Source organism: Bubalus bubalis, chromosome 10 (genome assembly GCF_019923935.1).
Source record: "Bubalus bubalis isolate 160015118507 breed Murrah chromosome 10, NDDB_SH_1, whole genome shotgun sequence".
Taxonomy (NCBI): domain Eukaryota; kingdom Metazoa; phylum Chordata; class Mammalia; order Artiodactyla; family Bovidae; genus Bubalus; species Bubalus bubalis.
The window spans coordinates 67,872,460-67,893,522 of NC_059166.1; the positions used below are offsets into that span (position 1 = coordinate 67,872,460).

The 21,063-nt window shown below is 37.3% G+C and overlaps 1 protein-coding gene across 9 annotated transcripts in view; it reads right to left on the minus strand.

Annotated features, from left to right (window-relative positions):
- HS3ST5 (heparan sulfate-glucosamine 3-sulfotransferase 5) overlaps window positions 1–21,063 on the minus strand; it is a 296,454-nt gene that overhangs the window by 24,597 nt on the left and 250,794 nt on the right. Inside the window, exon 1 of one of the 9 annotated variants that reach the window (XM_044924420.2) lies at window positions 16,647–17,093. The exons of the other annotated variants lie outside the window; for them this stretch is intronic. The gene's annotated coding sequence lies outside the window, so the exon portion shown is untranslated. Of the gene's footprint in view, window positions 1–16,646; window positions 17,094–21,063 lie in introns of those variants that run through there. 9 annotated transcript variants of the gene reach the window in all.

A 21,063-nucleotide genomic window follows, 5' to 3' on the forward strand; every position in this document is an offset into this window, starting at 1 on the left:
CCAGATACCTTGCTAATTTCCTTCATGCCCATCCATGATGTCCTTTCTCTATGTCCACTTGTAGAAACTCTGCTTATTCTTCAGTATTCAGCTCTGAGATAACTTCTTCCAAGAACATTTTCTAGATTCTTCCAGGCAGAATTGTATATTCCCTCTTCTGTGTTTCCAAAGCATTCAAAATCAGGTTTTTCTCTCTGTTGTGTAAATGCCGGCTTTTCCAATAATGTTAAGTTACATTAACAATAACTGTTCACATTTTTACATTTATAACCACCCCCTCAAAGCCTGGAATAGTTCACTTGTAGATATTTGTGGAATTGAGATTTTAATCTGGTGAGATAAGCAAGATTATCAGGTAATAAAACAAATCTCCTTTTCCTTTAACTGTATGAACTGGCACATTGCTCATTACTTTCTCCTTCAAATTGGATTGTGCGGACTTGGGATTTCTCTAAGCTTCTGTAGTACATGGCTGCCCTGGTGGCTCTGATGGTAAAGAATCTGACTACGATGTGAAAGACCTGGGTTCCATAGCTGGGTCAGAAGAGCCCCTGAATAAGAAATGGGAACCCACCCCAGTATTCTTGCCTGGGTGATTTCCACGGACAGAGGAGCCTGGTGGGCTACAGTCCACGGGGTTGCAAAGAGCTGGACATGACTGACTAACACTTTCACACTTTCTATAATACACGAGTCACCCACTACAGTCCATCCCCAACTATTTCAAAGCCCCAATTATTTCCACAGCATCATCTCCCTGTCTTGTGTCCATAATATCCTCACAATCTGATACACATCTACATAACAAAACCTCATTCAGCTGTCTAAAAATTGCTTGTATTGAACCACTCTCTACCTCAAAACCGAGCAGTGTCTGTCCGCAGCCTAGAGCTGCTCTGTCCAAATAGCAGAGCAGTCAGTGGTCACTAGCCATTAGCACAGCATTGCTGAAAGCGTTAAATACCCACAGATTTGAAAGACAGTATGAAAAAGAGAATGTAAACTATTTAATTAAAATGCTTCATATTGATTATATTGGTCATATGTTGAAAAGAAATGATATATTGCCTATATTGGGTAAAAGGAAATATATCACAAAAATTAATTCACTTGTTTCTTTTTAACTTTTTAATGAGGCCACTTACATCTTAAAATTATGTATTATGGCTTGCTTTATACTCTAATGACAGTGCTCAGTTCAGTTTAGTTGCTCAGTCGTGTCTGACTCTTTGCGACCCCATGAACCACAGCACGCCAGACCTCCCTGTCCATCACCAACTCCCGGAGTCCACTCAAATCCATGTCCATTGAGTCGGTGATGCCATCCAACCATCTCATCCTCTGAAATCCTCCCCATTCCTATATATATATTATAGATATTCAAATATTTGTGTATATATATATTTCATATAACTATTTTATAATCTAATGAATAGGTAAATATTAGCTCAGAAGATTTTCTGAGTCTTTGGATGAAAATAAAGAATGAAAATCTGCAGACAGAAAAATAGACGTCAGAACTGGAAGAGACTGGAGACAGCGCCATGAGCATTTCCCCTTTCCGGTAGGTGCAGGAGTCCTGGAGGGGGAAGCTGAGTGATCCCTGCTAGATGGAAGCCCAGGATGAAGTAGACTCCTGTACCTCTTGTGCTCAGTGCAGGACCTGCTGCTTACGGGGTCAATAAACATTGGCCCAGTGAATATGGCCAATGCAAAGCACACCTAGGGATCTCAAACTAGACAACATATCTCGTGATTTGCAGAATAGTATGATTTTTACTCTGCCATGTAGAAAGAGGAAGGAAATTTGGGAAACAAGGGGGAGCTATGTTTAAAATATTCTTATTAGCTAAATGTTATTTATTCAATAGTTTTCCTGGCAATGGCATCTACGCATATGTGGATATACACTTTTCCCTCGTGTTCAGGTAAACCCCCTCCCAGCTGGTTAGTGTTTATTTAACTTGTGACTCTTTACCTGGGCAGAGGGGAGTATGAGCTTTCAGTAATTTTCAAAATAGCAGTGATGGATTTCATCGATCCTCCCTTCCTTCTTGTTCTGGTCCCTTTTGTACATATATCTTTTGCTTGATATTTTACAGAGCACTTCTCCTCCATACATTACATCATAAAATCCTCAAAGCAAAGTTATTAGGTATTATGATTTGAAACGTAACACTTAGGGAAGTGAACTAAAACTGGCCACACATCATACCAGGAGTGTAGGAGCTGGATGTCTTCTATATTATTTCCAAATATTATGCTTGCTTCTATTATTTCCTATTATCACTTGTGAATAAGAGCACACATTCATTATATCTGGGATAAGAGGTATTATTTGTGGCCAGTGAACAGAGGGAAGCCATCAACTTCATGATTTTAGCCTCACCAGCTAATGTTTTATTCTTCAGAATATTCTCTTCAAAACACAATTTTGGGGGTTTAGTATGTGTGGAAAGAAAAGAGCTTTTCTTTTTAAATAGTTTTATCCAATATAACAACAACTAAACAATTATTAAAATGGCTCCCCAAAACTTGATACTGGGGTTGCTCTTGCTTCATTTCTGAAACTCCAGGGATGAGGAGAGAGCAATTGACATTTTCCTGGGAATTTCTGTGCAGCTGAAATCCTCCCCACTCCTGATAAAGATTAGGAGACTTATAAAAGCTTGCAGATTTCTAAATATGAGGTTTAGGCTTTAATGATTTTTTAAGAAGTTGAAAAGAATGAAGGCTATGATTTAAAATAGAAAAGATAAGTAGAACAAAATTAATAAATCTTAAATGAGGTTGTTTACACAGGAGATCTATGCATCTCATGCATTTTCCATCTGTGTAAGGCAATTTGCTTGTTATTTAGATGTGATTGACACAATTTGACAATCTGGCTTATTAGTATACTTTGTGACTAATTGTGTGTAAAACGCCAACAATATTTTCCCCACCTCTATTTTAGCAAGGGGACTTATTTTGAAACAATAGGTGAATATCTCCAAAGTTCTCTCCCTCCCCTCTTTTTTGCTCTTATCTTGAAGCTACTAATGAAAACACAATTTAGAACATTACACATTTTGGGAAAGCCTGTTGGTCTCACATATTATTGTGGGTTTGCTATGTTTCACCCTTCTAGCTTGAGGAAACTTGAAGAAATGTCTACCATCCCCTTATGTGGCTGCCTTGCTCCTCCCATCACCCCTGCTTCGTTTTTGGGTGTAATGGGTAGATTGAAAAAACTGCCAATGAAATGAAGCAGTTTCAAAATATGTAGACTTGCATTATCAAATCCTTGTGTTAAAAATTAGTGTTTCTTAATAGAAAGATCCTAATAAATAAGCAAGAAGAGAATCATAATGATGTCATCTAGCTAATTAACCTGGATGGCCCTAACAGTGCTGCAGCTAAAACTCACAACAAAACTGCCTTAGTGGAATTTTGTTGAATCATAGTCTCCTGTTTCTTCAATATCCACATGTCTAGCTATTTCAAGAATGTTTATATCAAACTTTCATTGTAAGTGCTAATACTGGGTTATTTAGGAGAAATAAGTGACAAATATTCTTCTCTGTGTGGGGGAAAAGTATTGCTTTCATTTTAGGGACCTAATTATAACACTGCTTTCTATCTTAGTCTTTATTTAGTTTTCAGTTCTTTTGAGATTAGGTAGTTTTTAACAATGAAACAAGCAGTGCTCCAGTGTCTAATTAAGACTATCTAGTAGGATTAATAAATCATGTCTATTACTGTTCCAGAACTAGAGATGTTCATCTTCACCTTGGTCTTCTAATCTTGAGCTAAGTTTGTGGATCAAGTATTGAAGGGTGTTGAGCAAACAGTTTAATTAAAGCCATTGAATCTTCAGATGATAGTCTCAAACTGTTGATTCAAGTGGATTTCTTTATATAAATGCTTAGATGTGTCTTTTCAAATGTATGAAGCAATGGTCTGGAATGACCATCAGAGGAAACCACCATCTTGGCCTTCCTTGACAAAGAAAGTAGAAAACATCTTTGCTTTCTGCCTGAATTACCTCTGTTTCTATGACAGATTTTTTGTTTTCTTTTTTCATGCTGGGGAAGAAGCAATGAGACCAGAGCACAGACACCAGAGAGAACTTTTATCAGTTTTCTGGTAAAGACTTGCAGGAGGTTGTGCCATGCACATTTGCTGGCAATGTTCTCTGAGAGAAGTGGACTCAGTTTCATAAAGACATGGCAGATGGTAAAACCATTCAGTTCCAAATTCTTGCTCAGTTAAAAACATCCTGGAATTTTCTCTTTGGGAATTTTAAAAATGACATGATTCAGTAGCCTACTCCCCAAAAGATTAGTCATGAGGAAATTAAAAGCCAGAGTCATCTCTTAAATCCACATTTACAGCTTTATAAAATTAAAGAGCTGGCCAGATAATCTCTCAGGTCCTTCCATTTTTGAGATTCACACATTCTTACTTGAGTGGTATTGTCCATGCCTTGCTCCAGAAAGCCAAGCTGTTATTATTTTTTGTTTTTGCATCCCTATGCATCACACCTAGTAGGGTGCTCAAGAAATATTTGCTGAAGAAATGAATAAAATGGGGCCTTGAAATGCACTGTAATAGAGCTTCCCTGGTGGCTCAGATGGTTAAGAATCTGCCTGCAATGCAGGAGACCCAGGTTCGATCCCTGGGTTGGGAAGATCCCCTGGAGAAGGGAATGGCAACCCACTCCAGTATTCTTATCTCGGGAATTCCATGGACAGAGGAGCCTGGCAGGCTACAGTCCATGGGGTTGCAAAGAGTCAGACACAACCGAGAGACTAACACTTTCACTTTCATGCATCACACCTAGTGGGTACTCAAGAAAATTTGTTGAAGAAATGAATGAAGTAGGGCCTTGAAATGTACTGTAATAGCAAGTGCCAGCTGAGTTTATGAGGGGATCAGCAATGGGAAGACTTCCCCCAAGGAATTCATGATATCATTGGGGCAAGTAGTTAACATAACCTAAAATTTGATGAGGGTGAAAGAGGAGGGTGAAAAAGCTGGCTTAAAATTCAACATTCAAAAAACTAAGATCATGGCATCCAGTCCCATAACTTCATGGCAAATAGATGGGGAAAAAGTGGAAACAGTGGCAGACTTTATTTTCTCAGGCTCCAAAATCACTGCAGATGGTGATTGTAGCCATAAAATCAAAAGACACTTGCTCCTTGGAAGAAAAGCTATGACAAACCTAGACAGGGTATTAAAAAGCAGATATATCACTTTGATGACAAAAAAGTGTATAGTCAAATCTACGGTTTTTCCAGTAGTCATGTATGAATGTGAGAGTCGGACCATAAAGAAGCCTGAGTGCAGAAGAAATGATGTTTTGAATTGTGGTGCTGGAGAAGACTCTTGAGAGTCCTTTGGACAGCAAAGAGATCAAACCAGTCTATCTTAAAGGAAATCAACCCTGAATATTCATTGGAAGGACTGATGCTGAAAATGAAGTTCTAATAATCTGGCCACCTGATGTGAAGAGCCGACTCATTGGAAAAGACCCTGATGCTGGGAAAGACTGAGTGTAGGAGGAGAAGGGGATGACAGAGGATGAGGTGGTTGGATGGCATCACCAACTCTATGAACATTTGTTTGAGCAAACTCCAGGAGATAGCGAAGGACAGGGAAGCCTGATGTGCTGCAGTCTATGGGGTCACAAAGAGTCAGACATGACTTGCTGACCGAACAACAACAACAGACTGAAACTGTGTGAACCCACAGAATTTTTTGTGATCAGTGGCATAAGAGAGACTGAGGCAGACTCTGCAGAGCATAAGAGCTTAGAGAAGGTCATGCCGTTCTCAGGGATGACTGGATAGCCATTTTAGTTTTGGCAGATGGAAAAACAAAAATCATGATAAAAGTCAATAAATATGTGTATACTTGTTAGATGTCAGGCATCTCATATGTATGTAATCATATTTAATCCTTATGACACCATGAGGTTGATACCATTATCCACATTTTATAGATCAGGCTGGGGGAATGTCAATAACTGGTCCATAGTCACACAGCCAACAAATGGTGGAAGAGGAATTTGAACCCAAGACTGGCTGGCTTTAAAGACCACGATCCTCCACAATCCTCCACATGTATCTAGCTCCCTGGATAAAAAGTCCACTGTGTTAAGGGAGAACCAAGGTCTCAAGCAGAGTGCTGTCTTTCTTATCAAGCTCTTCTCTCATCATGCAGGTGAATATGCACTAAGTGGTCCTTTTTGATTACCCACCCATCCCTATAATGCCTGAGCAGATCCTCACACATGACCTCTCTTGCCCTGTGGGATTTTGTTTTCTTGGATGCTTTCTGTCTGCCCTTCTTTGCTTATCTCATCCCTTGATATTTACATTTGTTGAGGCTAAGCAACCTAACCTGGCTCTACAGATTGGTTTTAACTTCTGGGATGTGATAACATTAGTGCTCATTACATCCACCTTCTTCCAGCCTTCTGGCTCAGCCTTCTCTTCTATCTTCTGAGTCTTGTTATAGGTTTATCTTTCTCCTCTTCTGTTATATATGTATATATAGAATCTGGTTTTCTTCTCATTTTTTACCTGGGTTCTCCATCCTTCAGTGTCTATTCATTGTGACTTAGGGCATGCATGATGATGACAAGGGGCATGGATAATCCAAGTACAATATGAGCAGAGGTAAGGAAACAGACACAAAGCTTGCCTTATGTAGGAACCCTGTATAGCAGGGAATTAGTGGAGAAGGAAAATATGATTTGTACTAAAGAATGGAAGTGAGATTGAATGGAATATATATGAACTGATAGATCTTCTAAAAAGCCTGATGTGGATGTGTATCAGTTCAGTTCAGTTCAGTTCAGTCGCTCAGTCGTGTCCGACTCTTTGCGACCCCATGAATCGCAGCACGCCAGGCCTCCCTGTCCATTACCAGACGGTAGAATAGGAAATAGAGCAGCAGCACAAAATACTGAAACAGTTAACTATTTGTGAAAAGCTGTTTATGTAGAAAAACATTTGACCTTGAATAGGACCAACAGAGTGAGGAGGAAATACTAGAGTTGAGGACACCAGGCAGGCACTAATGCTGATTTATCCAGACATGAGGTACTGACAGCTTGCCCTGGAGTATAGGTTGTGTGAATGGAGAAAAAGGGGTGAGTAGAACAGGTATTTTGAAGAAAAGGTCATTAGGACTTGGAAAAAGGCTGGATATAATACATGATGTTTTAGGATTGTCTCTAGTTTTCAAAATTCTCATTTTTTGCAGAGAGTGGGGTGGTGGTGGTCAACAAGAGATGCTCAAGGGAAGGATTTAAAGTCAGTTCTAATATTTCACTAAATATTTATGTCAAATGAAACCTCACAGTGGATAGGAAAGCAACTAGCGACAATCCAATGTTTTTATTGCATTGTCATTTAGTATGAAGTATTCTTAGATTTTGCTCTTTTACAATTGGAATGATGAAAAGATTTCTCAGAGACATTTAAGACTCTGAAGAAGAAACTTTTATAAAAAAATTTATAATGTAACCTTTCTTGAATGGATACTGAAGATCAGAAAGAACTGAGCTCTTCCTTCCCCCTTCACCCCATGGTGGATATTCTCCGGATAAAATTTTGAATAGTCCTGAGCTAGTGTGATAATGGTCCAAGTTACAATATAATGGAATTTCTTTGAATTGACAGTTGAAAGTAAAGATAACCAGAAGTTTCACATTTTTAAACTTTTTTAGAAGGCTCATGTAGTGGGCAGTTAGGGTAGCACTCATGATCCCTGGCCCCTGATGTTCATGCCTTTAGATAATTGCCTTCCCTTGAACATGGGTAAGACCTACGACTTGCATCTAACCCTTAGAATGTGTCAGAGAGGATGGGGTATCAATTCTGTGATTTTGTTACATTATATAAGACTGTCTTGTAGCGAGCTTGCTTTAGATCTCTGTACTTGGCTTTGAAGAAGGAAGTTGCTATGGGCTCTCTGCTGAGAGAAACTGAATGCAATCGACAGTGGCACAAACAAGGAGTCACACACGTGTCTGGCTGACACCTTGGTTGAGGCCTTATGGGACCTTGAGGGGAAGACTAGCTAAGCTGTGCCCAGGCTCCTGACCCAAAGGAATGATGAGATAACACATGTGTGTTGTTTGAAGCTGCTAAAGTTTGTAGGAGTTTTTTACACGGCTTAGAAAACTAATGCAGTCCACTTTATTCCTTGTCTTATTGGCTCTACAAACCCTGTCTTAGTGGTCACCATTCCAGAAGCCTAGGAGTCATTCTGGGCTTCTCCCCGGCCCTTATGCCCAGAATCTAGCATCTCCTCATTCTGTACCTCCCATGATCCTCCCTTCTACCCAGTTCTCCTCCTCCATGCTTTACACCCTCCAGAGCACTAAGATTTAGGCTCCATGACCCATGTCTTTCCGAAGAACCAGTGCTGAAAGAACCAGTACTTTATGAAGAACCAGTAAACGTTCTTCAGGTCTGAAGGCTATGGGATGCTCACATGAGCTCCCTTTCAGAAAGAGGGAGGGAGGTGGCAGTACGGCCAAGAGCAGGGGGTAAATAACCAAAAAGACAGAATTGATGGGGTGCTGAGTTGAGGCAGCATGTGCCAGGGCCTCTTCTCAGACCTCAGTTAATTCCACCATCGCCCAGGGCATCAGTGGCCCAGAAATGACCTCACTGTACTGCAGAGGCACTTTTATGGCTTGTTCTGTTGCTCTCATCCCTTCCTGCCTGGACCAGATCTTCACTCTGACTTGGGTCTTATTCTCCCTCAAATTTATCCTTTATTTTGTTCCTAGACTCACTCCTTAAAACCTAAATCTGTCTATCTCACACGACTTCCCACTGGTGTTCAAGATGAGTTCAAACCCCTTGGCACAGCTCCCAGAGCCTTCCGTAGTCTGGTTGGCCCTGCAGCCTCTCTGGATGTGTCTCCTGTGCTCCTACCTCTCACTCAGTGTTTCAGGGATATTGATAGTTTACAGTAAAGGTTCCAAGGCAAAGTCATACTATTTTCACCTCTACATTCCAATTTAAGTTGTTCTCACTGTGAGGAGTGCTCTCCTCCATCATTTCTTAAACTGATTTCACCTCATCCTTTTAGATTCTGTGGACATGCTGTAATCCCCCTGGAAGCCTTTTCTCACCTATTAAGGAGGATCATCCCAGGCCAGAATAGAGGCTTTGTGGGGATCCGGTTGGAAAAGCATCAGAACCCCTGCAAATTACTCACCTGGCCCAAGGGGACATCATGCTTCAACTATCACCAAATCTTTACCATATTTAAAAGTAATGTTTAGCCAGTCAAATTCTTTTGAATTTCAGTTTCCTTCTCTGTAAAATGTGAAAATAAAGCCTATTTTATGAAGCTCAAAAAAAAAAAAAAAAAAAAAAGAAAGTTCTAAACATGTTATATGGCTGCCGCACTGATAGTGCAGCCTCTGCATTGCATATGTCTTCCTTTGGCTAAAGGGGAGTAGAATACAGAAAAGGCTTCTGTACTACAACAGTATTAAAACTAAGATCTATGTGGGTAGATGTATGTTTTTACAATTTAATATAGAAATTTTGTTCCCCATGATAATGTTTTTCATGGTCAGTCTTCAGATGGTTTCTGAGATGCCTGGAAAGGCCACAAGATGAGAAACAATGAAAAGAGATTTTAGTAATTGGACATTTGAATAAATGGAGATGAGAATTATTATATTTTGATGTCAGAAACATATTCAACATTTGTGGAACATGAAAGGAAATCTACTAGTTTTTAAAAACTGAGAGAAAAAAGTCAACAAAATATGTTTAAGTACCAAAACTGGTCCAAGTAATTAGTAAAACAAAACAAAGGAAACAACTTTTTATTCTTTAAGTTTGTGAATTTATACAGGTGCCACTAGGGGGCTCCCTAATATTCCAAAATTGTTGGATGACCTGAGTATCACAGCAGGGGTAATAGAATAATGCTCTGTAATTTAAAGTATATTCCTCAGTAACTTAACATTTGCATTTTTGTATAAAGCCTGAAAAATGGAACTTTATTATTTTAAGATATGCTAGAGTTAAGAATGTATTTATGATAAATAATTTAGAAATGCAAATGTAAATAGGCACCTGAAAAGAGAAAAGCATAATGTGCTTCACTGAACTCAATTTCTTTGGTGTAATAAAAGGGCAAAAAAGAGCTTCATTTAGTTTTCTGATTACTTTTCTTTCTGAGTAATACAAAGTGAAAATATTGAAAAAATTTTTTATCACCTGAATTACTCTCTCATATTAATAGATCATTATTTACTGATATGAAGTAAATATACCTCTGTAGATATAGACATATAGATTTATATGGAATTGGATATTAGATTGCTTAACTCTATGCAACAGAATAAAATTTTAAGTTGTGAATACTAATATATTACCTGTTAAAGAAATCTATGAAAGGCTTCATCCTGTGTAGATATACTTAAGAGAAAAGGTATCTTTTATTATATATTAGATTATATTTGATTTATTGTTATCAGGCATATAAAATGCCAAAATTATTAAAAAATTTCTCCACAGTAACATTAAATTATATTTATGATACAAAGCATTATTACTAGAAAAGGAAAAAGTAGATATTTAGCATCCTTTATATAGTATATTGGATTCATGTTTGTTTCTACACAGTTTCAGATATGTTCCAAATATGAAGGATTGCATTACATTATTTCTTATTTGTTTCTATCCTCATCAAATGTTGTAGCATGAATATCTGAAAATTCCACATAGAACTATCCTTGAAGTGTATTTTGTGCTCTGGAAAATATCCTTTGAAGTAATCAGGAGTGTTTTATGGGTTAGTAAGTGTCAGAGATGGAAAAGGGGAGAAAAATTATCCCTAGCTTCCCTTGCTTTTTCTTTTTATCATAGTATACATTCCCATTCTTATCTGTTTTCCATTTCAGGCTTTTAATTCTTCACTAAAATTTGAAATACAGATTGTAAACTAACTTCATCTCCAATGAACAAAAAAGAAAAGCAGCAACAAAATTTTGTGGGCTGTCAAATAATTCATTCTTATTTTTAGGTTTATACATGTGCATTTTTTCTATTTCTTTCCTACAAACAAAAGACAGATGCATAACTTCTGTACAACATTTACTTATCTGCCACTTTTGCTAGTCTAGAAAAAGCAAGACCCGCTGTGAAAGGAAAGGACGGAATTAAATACTAACATATACTTTCTGACTCAGATTTTTACTAAGCAAGTGAAGAGCATACTAAAATATTCAAGGTAGTAGATAAAGTTACTATAATCTTAACCTGGAAGGTTTGGGTTGTGACAATTCTTGCACTAAAATTTTTTCCTTGAAACTTAACAACCACACAAAACTCTACACTTTGATAACTTACGTCAAAAATCAGATCAATTAATTTGTTAAGTGCATACCTTTAGACACATATTTGAAAATTCTGGGTGACTGCTAAATCAGGAAACATAAGCAAATGTATAATGATTTGTTGTTATTATATTACATATAGATTATAAATGAATATTATCCATGTTTCCAGACTTTATGGCTACTCTCAAATAATTTCATTTCATTGTCTTAAGTATATATATTTGAAAATGATTTTTATATGCCTGAGCATGAGAGATATGCCTCTAGGAATTACTTAATGAATCTATATATTAAACAGCTGAATAAACCATGAGAAGAAAAGAGAAGCATTTTTCATTCTGAGTAATATTTTCTGAGTTGATTTGAGCTTATCCTAGAATAAATAACTGTGTAAATTCATTGGGGGTTGTGTATTTTTTTTGATTTCAGGGTGAAAAGTGGCTAAGTAATTCAATGTCATAGGTCTGGCTAACTCATCTTTCATTTAAATATATATATATATTTAATATATATTTGCATTCACACATGCATCTAGGCTTCCCTGATAGCTCAGGTGGTAAAGAATCCACCTGCATTGCAGGAGACCTGGATTTGATCCCTGGGTTGGAAAGATCCCCTGGAGAAGGAAAAGGCTACCCACTCCAGTATTCTGGCTTGGAGAATTCCATGGACTGTATAGTCTATGGGGTTGTGAAAAGTTGGATATGACTGAGCAACTTTCACTTTTACATGCATCGTGTATATTTATGTATATATGTGTATTTATAGATTTTTTCCCTTAAACTGTCATGCATTGCTGATAACACAATGAACTATAATGCATGATCTCTGACTTTATTAAACTTACTATCCTGTTGGAGATACTTAATCAACATGTATCCTAAGATAAATAACAATACAAGCCAACAATACAAGGAATGGCCATTGGCAGAACAGTCAAGAGCTGGTCTAGAACCATCATAGGCAAACATCTCTGGGTCTGCACTGGTTTTCCAGGCTGCAAGAAGGGTTGCTTTTGTAACCTCCTCAGGGAAACTCTGGAGGATCAGCTATAAGCTTAGTTTGTTAGTCAAACTACAGCTCCAGCAAGTCATACCTGTTTTGAGAGCTATAGATCAGCTTTTCCTATACATTCCTAAATTTTAATGCAGTATAGAATTATCTCATCATAATTATTTCCATTTCCTTAAGGTATATTTCAGATCATTGTTTTCTTATTTAATCTCAAGGGCAAAGTGTATAGATCATAAAATCTAGACTATCTCAAAGGTCATTGAGCAATCAACAAAAAGCTAATCAGCTTGAATTGTGGAGTTTTTATCATGTGCCTGTGCCTGACGCCAACGAATCAAGCTAAGTGGATTTAGCTCTCTAAACTACCATGGAGGGAATGACCCTTTCCCTTATCAGTTTATTAGGGATTTCTCTAATCCCAATAGTTGATTCCAAATAATCCACCTATATTGGCAGGTGACAACCTCTCTCCTTTTCCATACTAATTTTCCATTCTAATTGTCCAATATTAAAGTTCATCCCTTGTTCCAGCTGAATCGTGAAGTGCAGCCTTACTCAGGCAGCTGAAAACCCCACAGGTTTGACCCAAAGCTTCATGATTGCTATGACTGTTGGCCTTTTCTCAAATTGTTCATCAATATTTACAAGCACTCTGGCCTATGAATAAAGCACAACTCAGAAAATTACTTCTAAGATGGGAAAATGTGGCTAGTCTCCTACAGGCTGAAGAAGAAAGGCCCCAACTTTGTGGTTTATATTCTAATATATTTCACCTTCTATCTAACATTATGGTTATCTTTGAATAGGATTTTCTAAAAATAAACATCTTTCTGAAATAATTTTTCCTGGAACACATGTGCTGGAAATTTCTAGTCTGTTTGTATGTGTGTGTTGTGACCCATATACAGCAGGCCAGTTGGTAGGTAGGTGGCATGGATCTACTTCTTTCCACATACAAATCCCTCTTAATATTCTTTTTCATTTTATTCCTGTATTTAGAGACTCTGGGCCATTTTTTTTTCCCAGCAGAGATTGCAGATGATGGACTAGCATCCTACCGCACCTCAGTTAAAGGGAAAATTTGATGTCTGGACATGTGTAGTCTTGTGGAAAGGAACCTTATTTCACTCACAGACAAGAGCAGTAGTATGGCTAGCAGTATTTCCCCAGAGATGGTCTGACTTAAAAAAAAATCAATATCAACTCTTGACACATTTTCATTTACATCAACGCATGGCTTTCAGTCAGGGCACAAATCAATAGGCAGCTTTTAACACTGCCCAACTCTTTATTCCTATCAGGCTCAGGCAGGCCATTTGCTGTTAACATACCATGTTTCTTGGGGAGGAAGTTTAGCTGTTTTTCCTGTGACTAATCACAACAGCCTAAACTGTAGCATTGATCACATGACACTTCTCCATCTCCGCTTACGGCCAATTGACTTTTTACTTAGTGAAAGCATCTGAAGAAGGTGACAGGTGTTCTAAGGGGGTCAAGAGTCAATGGGAAAAAGAAATATTTAGTTTCAAAACATATACAGTGTATGATTCTAAAGCTGACATCATGCCAGTCAGTCATTACAGGCCTTATCACTTTGTAGGTAAGGTCTCCCAGACAAGATGGAGAATAAGATTTGTTTAAATTTAAAGTGCTAGCTAAGAGTCATAGCACTTGGATTGAAAACAGTTAATCTGTGCCTTTCTATAAACAAAATCACATTCATGGTTACTAGCAACTGGAAAAAAGTATTTTCTCTAAGTTTTGAAAGTGAATTCTTTTTCTTTCTTTTCTTCAAGCTGTCATGAAAATTCAGTAAGGTCTGGTGCCATGTGAGACTGGCAACCTCAATTAAGTGTAATATTTACTTCCTTTACTGCAGTTATTCAGATTTCTAAATAATGATCAAATTCTTATATTATTTAGAAGCCACAAAGAGCTTACTAAGCTGAATAAACAGAGATTTACAAAAGTTGACAACTTAACTTATCTAGGGCAATTCCAAAGCACAAAAGTAACATTTTTAAAATACATGGAAAACTAACCTCCTATATTATATTGCATTATATTTGATCTTATCCACAAACAGCAAGATTATCTTTTAAGAGCAGTGCCCCCTGGGACACTAGTCTCCTCAGTTACTCCCTAAGAAAAAGATTATGTGGTAAAATCAACTTGAAGAATGATGCACATGGAGTCCCCATTTTCGTGATTTTCAGTGTCTCTGGGTGTATCAAAGGCTACAAAAATAACATCAGTAAAAAAGACTATGCATTTACTGTAGCGTCTCCTCGTCTGCCTAATCATTCTGGGGCATGTCCCTGAACTCCTGATTTAGGAATAGTTGCATAGGGTCCATTCGACCTTAGGACTTTGGCATCCGGAACATAGACTGCTTCTAGAATCTCTACTTCCAGTGCTGAAATGGGAGCAAATCTGTAGGTCTGGAGGCTCCTGTTGCTGTTCATCTTCCCATCACCAACCTTCAGAGCAAGAGGAGTGGTATTCCAGACGTTTTGGACATGACCATGACAGATCCCATCTGCCTTAGGTGCCTAGGAAGAATCTTGCAGTGATGGAGGAGGGGGCAGTCCTGGGAAACTTGAAAAGTGGTAATAAACCTTGATGGCAGTAATTATACCCTAGGAAGCAAGAGTGAGGCACTCTGGTCTGAAGGGATTTACATGGTCTTTGTTTCTCCTTTAAGAATGCTCAATTTATTGGATTGAATGCTTGTGCCAAAAAGTCACACAATATAGCCTTGTTTCAAACTCTATCATTAAAATTACATCATAATGCCAACATGTCAAGCTACAGCTATGACTGTATAAGAAATTTAAAATCTGGCTTCACAAACATGCATTTCAGAAAAGTCCCCCTTTCTAAACTGCAGTATGTGCCAGTGTATTTGCCCTGGTAAACAGAAGTTGGTGGACCAAGACAGGTTTTTAAAGCCTCAAACGCACATTTTTCTTGGGACTCCATAGTTCCAGATGACTTTAGTTATTGTAAAGGCATTTCACAATAAAATTCCAAGTCATCTAAAGTTAAAAAGCAGCAGTGCACGTTTTGGGAGAAGAGTAATTATATCTGAAAAAGGATAAAATAATTTTCAAACCCTTTGATGTCTTCCATTTCTGACTGTTCAGTTTCAACTACTTGCCTGAATTTTAAGGCACTCTTCTTTAGCAATATTTACTGAAGCATGATATAGAGAACTTTAAAGAATTTTAATAAATATACACTTACTATGTATTGCAATTATATAAGAATCACTTCAGCCTCTGATTTTATGAATATTACTTTTAGGATGAGATTTCAGTATGCACAAAAGAAAAAAATGTGAGCTAATTTATTGAAAAAATATTAAGTAAATAATCGTATAGGTGGTAGGATATGGGAAAACTTATGGAAACTGACTACAAATAGTTGAACTTTGAGAACCACAGCTCTTAAGAGTTCAGCTGACTTTGGAAAACGGTAGGCAATTCCTTACTTGTTGATTGACTATATTGGTAACATCTTATCTAGTGCTCTAATTTTCAAAGCACTCCTACATATTGTTTCTCATTTGATACTTAAAATGATCCTGAGATCCAAAAGGGAAAAGTATTGGCTTTCATTTTGAACGTGTTTAAACCACAGGGGTTTTTATAAGCTATAAAAATCCTATGACACGCAAGTGACAGAGCTTGGAATTGAACTCATTTCCTCTGCTACCTACATTGTGTGGTGTAGATAAAAATACCAACAGCCAGGGGACTATGTGCATTCAGATTTCCCCAAAGACCCTGCACACCTGTTGACTAATTATAGGTTAAAGTTGTATTTCCAGAGAGACAAACCCACAGTCATCATCTCGTTTTCTAAGAATCAGTATGTGTTTACATCAGTGGTGCTTTGTACCCCTGTTCAGGTCCCCAGGAGCCATCTTGCTCTTTGTATTTTTTTCAAATCTATTCAGTTTTGAGGTTTTCCAGGACCCGCCCTAGTTGCCTAGACTCTCTTGGACCTTGCAGAACCCTACACTTAACCTCATCTCAAAAACTACTTTCGGCACCACGTGGGCAGAGCTGATTTTATTCTGGCACTTCACTAGTTTTGTCCAGCTATCTGTTAGGCATGAAATATGCAGGTGCTGGTCTTGAAAAGTTAATGCAGCTTCCTGAAGGCTGATCTGATTTTTTTTTTTTTTTTTTACTTCTCCTAGGAAAGTTTTAAATAACTAGCATATGGGACAAAACACAAAGGAAAAGAAGAATACCTTTTGGTCCAGGTTGCCCAAGGACTAAGTGTGTGTCACAAGACTCCTTCTTGTGGCTTGAATACCATGCTCCTCAATTCACGCTTAATTAAAACTTCAGTTTTGGACACCCTTTATCCATTCACTTAAAACCTGGACAGATTTTGGAGCAAGTACTTGTGCTCAGGAATACCTCTTATATTTGCATTTCCTAAGAGCACTGTCAAAGCTCTGTGGAAAAAGGAAAAAAAAATAGATTGTGATGATGACCTGGTGAATTTTTTTTGTGGCCTCAGTGAAGAATAAACCGCTCTCATACCTCATTACATGGCTCATTATGTTGAGGCCAGTGATTTTGATTTTGAAGTCAACAAAATAATTACGAATGAAAACTTTTACTTAGCAAAGGGGAAAATACATTAGGAAAAAGAAAGCAGACCCCCAAATGTCAATGGATAGCTTTAGGAGAGTTGACAAAGCCACAAAATTTCTCAAATGTCCTCTTAAATTTTAAGCCAAACAAATTTTAGTAAACTTTTAACTAAAGCTTGTCTTAGCTAGTACCCTGCTTTAGGTTAGTTACCACATAGTAGAGTTGTACTGTTTGGTACTGTAAAGTATGACTTTTAACCTCCTTGAGGGATTCATAGTTAGTCCATTTGTTCTTATACAAAGGGCAGCATCATTTTCCTATGTGGCTATCTTTGCTATGATGATATAATATTGCTTATGTTTTTTTATTCATATTCATTCAATCAGGAGATGGAACCACAATAACATAATACCCCTGTGGAGAAATATTACTGTCATCTTAGAAACAATTTTCAAGAATTAAATTTGGTGAAGAGTGTGGACCCATTGGTTTGATCGTTATTGTTCTGGTTTTGCTTAGGATGAACTCTATATATGTGCTATAATCACCAGCTGATCAGCTTTGACACGAACAGCTCAGGCAGTTTGCTATGTCAACAAATGTTTCCACACAATATAGCACACATCTCTTTCATTATCGGGACACATTCCATGCAAACAAGTAGCATATTTTGATGAAATATTCCTTTTTGTCACACAAAGCTATATTAGTGAGGTCAAATTAACAGTGCATGGAAGGTACAGTTTCATGAAATAGGTTGCATACATGTTCTTTTACAATGGACTTGCATCCTTCTGACATTAGCAAAATTTACATTGATTAACCAGTAAGCTGTAATGTTGCTTTCGATCCAAACAGAATGAATCAATTTTACTTAACACTAAATTTTCTTGACTTTGGGGTGTGTAGGGTAAGTAGATATTACATTGCTTGTGGGAAAACACTACACTTGTAATTAAGCTAAGGAGATAATTTCAAGAAAAGATGAAAATAGGGCAAAGTTTTAAGGATAATGGGATTCCCAGAAATGCAAGAACTCTCCCTACTTAAATGAAACAAATTACATTATCATTCATCATACGACTAATCTAAGAGTAGCCATCTCTCTGTTAAAATAGACCTATCGAATAAAATGATAAAATACCATCATTTAGTAGAGGGATAACAAATTAAGAACTACTATTAAGAACTCTGTATTGAGCTAGCATTCCTTAAATTCTCTTTCAACTGAATAAACAACAAAAACAAAAAGACTTAAATGAAAGACATGTACTCCTTGCCACTCATTATATGTTGTATTTGTATTTTCTATAAATAATAGTACAGAGTAAAACTAATATATTAGATAGATATCCATACTTCTTAACATATCATCTAGAACTCCCTCTTGTATGCAGTACATAAAAGTGATGGCCTGGGATTTCCCTGGTGGTCCAGTGGTTAAGACTTCGTGCACTCATTGCAGGGGGCGCAGGTTGGATCCCTGGTCAGGAACTAGGATCTTGCCTGCCACATGGCATGCCCCTCCTCCAATGAACAAATAAATAAAAAATTTTAAAATGATGTCCTGATTTGTGATAGCTACGGATAAAATGACTGCCCAGAAGTGGTGTCCAATTAATACAGGAGAATATTCAGGATGGAGTTAAAATTTCTCTTTTGACAAAAACTCCTTGCTAGTTAGACTTGCAGTTTATGCCTGAATACAACTGAAGCTTATAGAAGAATTCAGTTGTTCATGGTAATTACGAAATGTCAAATACAATGTAAAAATTGTAAATCAAGATAAGGTTCTGAGAAACTATACAATCATTTATTTCTAGAAAATAATGAGGAAAAACTACTTAACATTATTTCTGTTGGAGAAAATTTACCAAGTAAGATATAAATTCTATTAGGTTGTTATGTGTTTTACCAAATCTTAGTCTCTGTTAGTCGTGTTAAAATAAGAAGACCAGCAGATGGCATATTAAAAATAATTCCATTAAACACATCCTAGAAATTGCACAAAAAGACTTGTGTTAGAAATTATATTGAGAGGTAATGAGAAGTAAACATAGGTTGTAATCTTCCCTAATGCTCAAATTACTGACTAAAACTGAGTAATGAATTGAGAAGGAAATGTTATATTTTCCTAGTTTTTTTTTTTTCTTCCCATGAATTTCAATTCCCGCCTTTTTGAGAATAAAGCTGGAAAAACATTTAAAAAATGCATCACAACCAAATGAGGTTTATCCCAAGAATTATAGATTGGTTTAACATTTGAAAATCAAATAATATAACTACATATTAATAGACTAAAAAAGAAAACACATATGATTACCTCAGTAGATGCTATAAAGGCATTTGAAAAACTCCAGTGTCTGTTTCTGATGAAAACTCTCAGGAAATAAGGAATTGAAGGGAATTTTCTCAACCTGATAAAGTTAATCTATGAACAACCTTCAGCTAACATTATACTTTATGCTGAAATAGTTAATGCTTTCTCCTTACCCCCAAATCAAGAATGAGACAAGGACATCTGTCCTCACCATTTCTACTCATCACTGTACAGGAAGCTGGCCATTCCAACTAGGCAAGAAAAGAAGAGACAGACTGAAAAGGTAGAGGTAAAGCTGTCTTTTCTCACAGATGACATGATTATCTGCAGAGGAAGACTGATGGAATTTATAAAAAGGCCACTAGAATAAGTGAATTTAGGTTGCAGAACACAAGTTCAACTTATAAAAACCCACTGTAATTCTTTATACTAGCAATGATCAATAAAAAATTCAATGCCATTAAAATACCAACCTCATGGAATATTTAGAAAATAAACTTAACCAAAGATATGCAAACCTGTGCACCAAACTTATAATGCTGAAGAAAATTAAAGAGGACTCAATAACAAATGGGGAGGTATACCTTGTTCACAGTGGAAAACCCAACAGTGTGAAGCTTCCAGTTCTCCTTAAATTGATTTATGAATTCAACCTAATCCCAATAAAAATCTCAGTATGCTTCTTTTTGGGTAGAAATTTCCAAGGGAATTCTAAAATTCATAGCCAAACTCGCAATGCTTACAGTAACCAAAGCAAATGTGAAAAATAAGAACCAAGTTGGAGGACTAATACTACCTGATTTCAAGGCTCATGCTAGGGCTATGTTAATTCAGTGTGGAACTGGTATAAGGATGGGCAAATAGAGCAATAGAACAGAAGAATCCAGAAATAAACCCACATGTATATGGACAATCGCTTTTTGACAAAGGTACAAAGCAATTTACTGGACAAAATAATCATTTTTTCAGCAAGTAAAAAAAAAAAATCATTTTTCAGCTGGAACAACTGGATATCTATATTCAAAAAAGAACTTGGCTCCATATCTCTTGCACCATATACAAATATTAACTTAAAATGGATCTCAGACCTAATGAACAATCTAAAATTACAAAATTTACAGAAGAAAACATATGAGAAAATCTTTGGGTTTCTATACAGAATTCTAATCTATAGTGACAGAAAGCAGATCAGCATTTGCCTGGGTTGTTGAGGGAAGAGTAGCGAAATGGAGTGGTTAGGAGGGTAACAGACATAGATATACAGGAAGATGTAGATAGAAAGTGAGATAGACTGATACTCAGTCTGGGTCTAATCAAGAGAAGGAAAGAACACAGTAATTCAAACAGAGAAATTTTAATGCACAGAATTATTAATTATACCAGGAGATTGGAGTAACCAAGTGTTGGCTAGTAAGAGGTTAATGAGGACTCTATAGCAATAGCAACGTAGAAACAGCTATCTATATCTGCTTCTCTACCTCTTGGCTAAGATCAAGTGCGTATCACTCCAAATGCTGAGATGGAGCATCTGAGTAAAGGCCCACTGCCACCTCCCCTCCTCCAGGCTGAGACATGGACCTTCTTGGAAAGGGAAGGTCACTGGATAACAAAGCAAGTTGCTGTAGTGCAGCGCTGGGGCAACGTGCCCGAGATCCACCGTGCACAGTGCCAGGGCGATCTCTTCCCCGGAAATGTCTCACTGCGGGACTCAGCTATGGAAGTGCCTGAGGGAGCGCTGGGGGAAG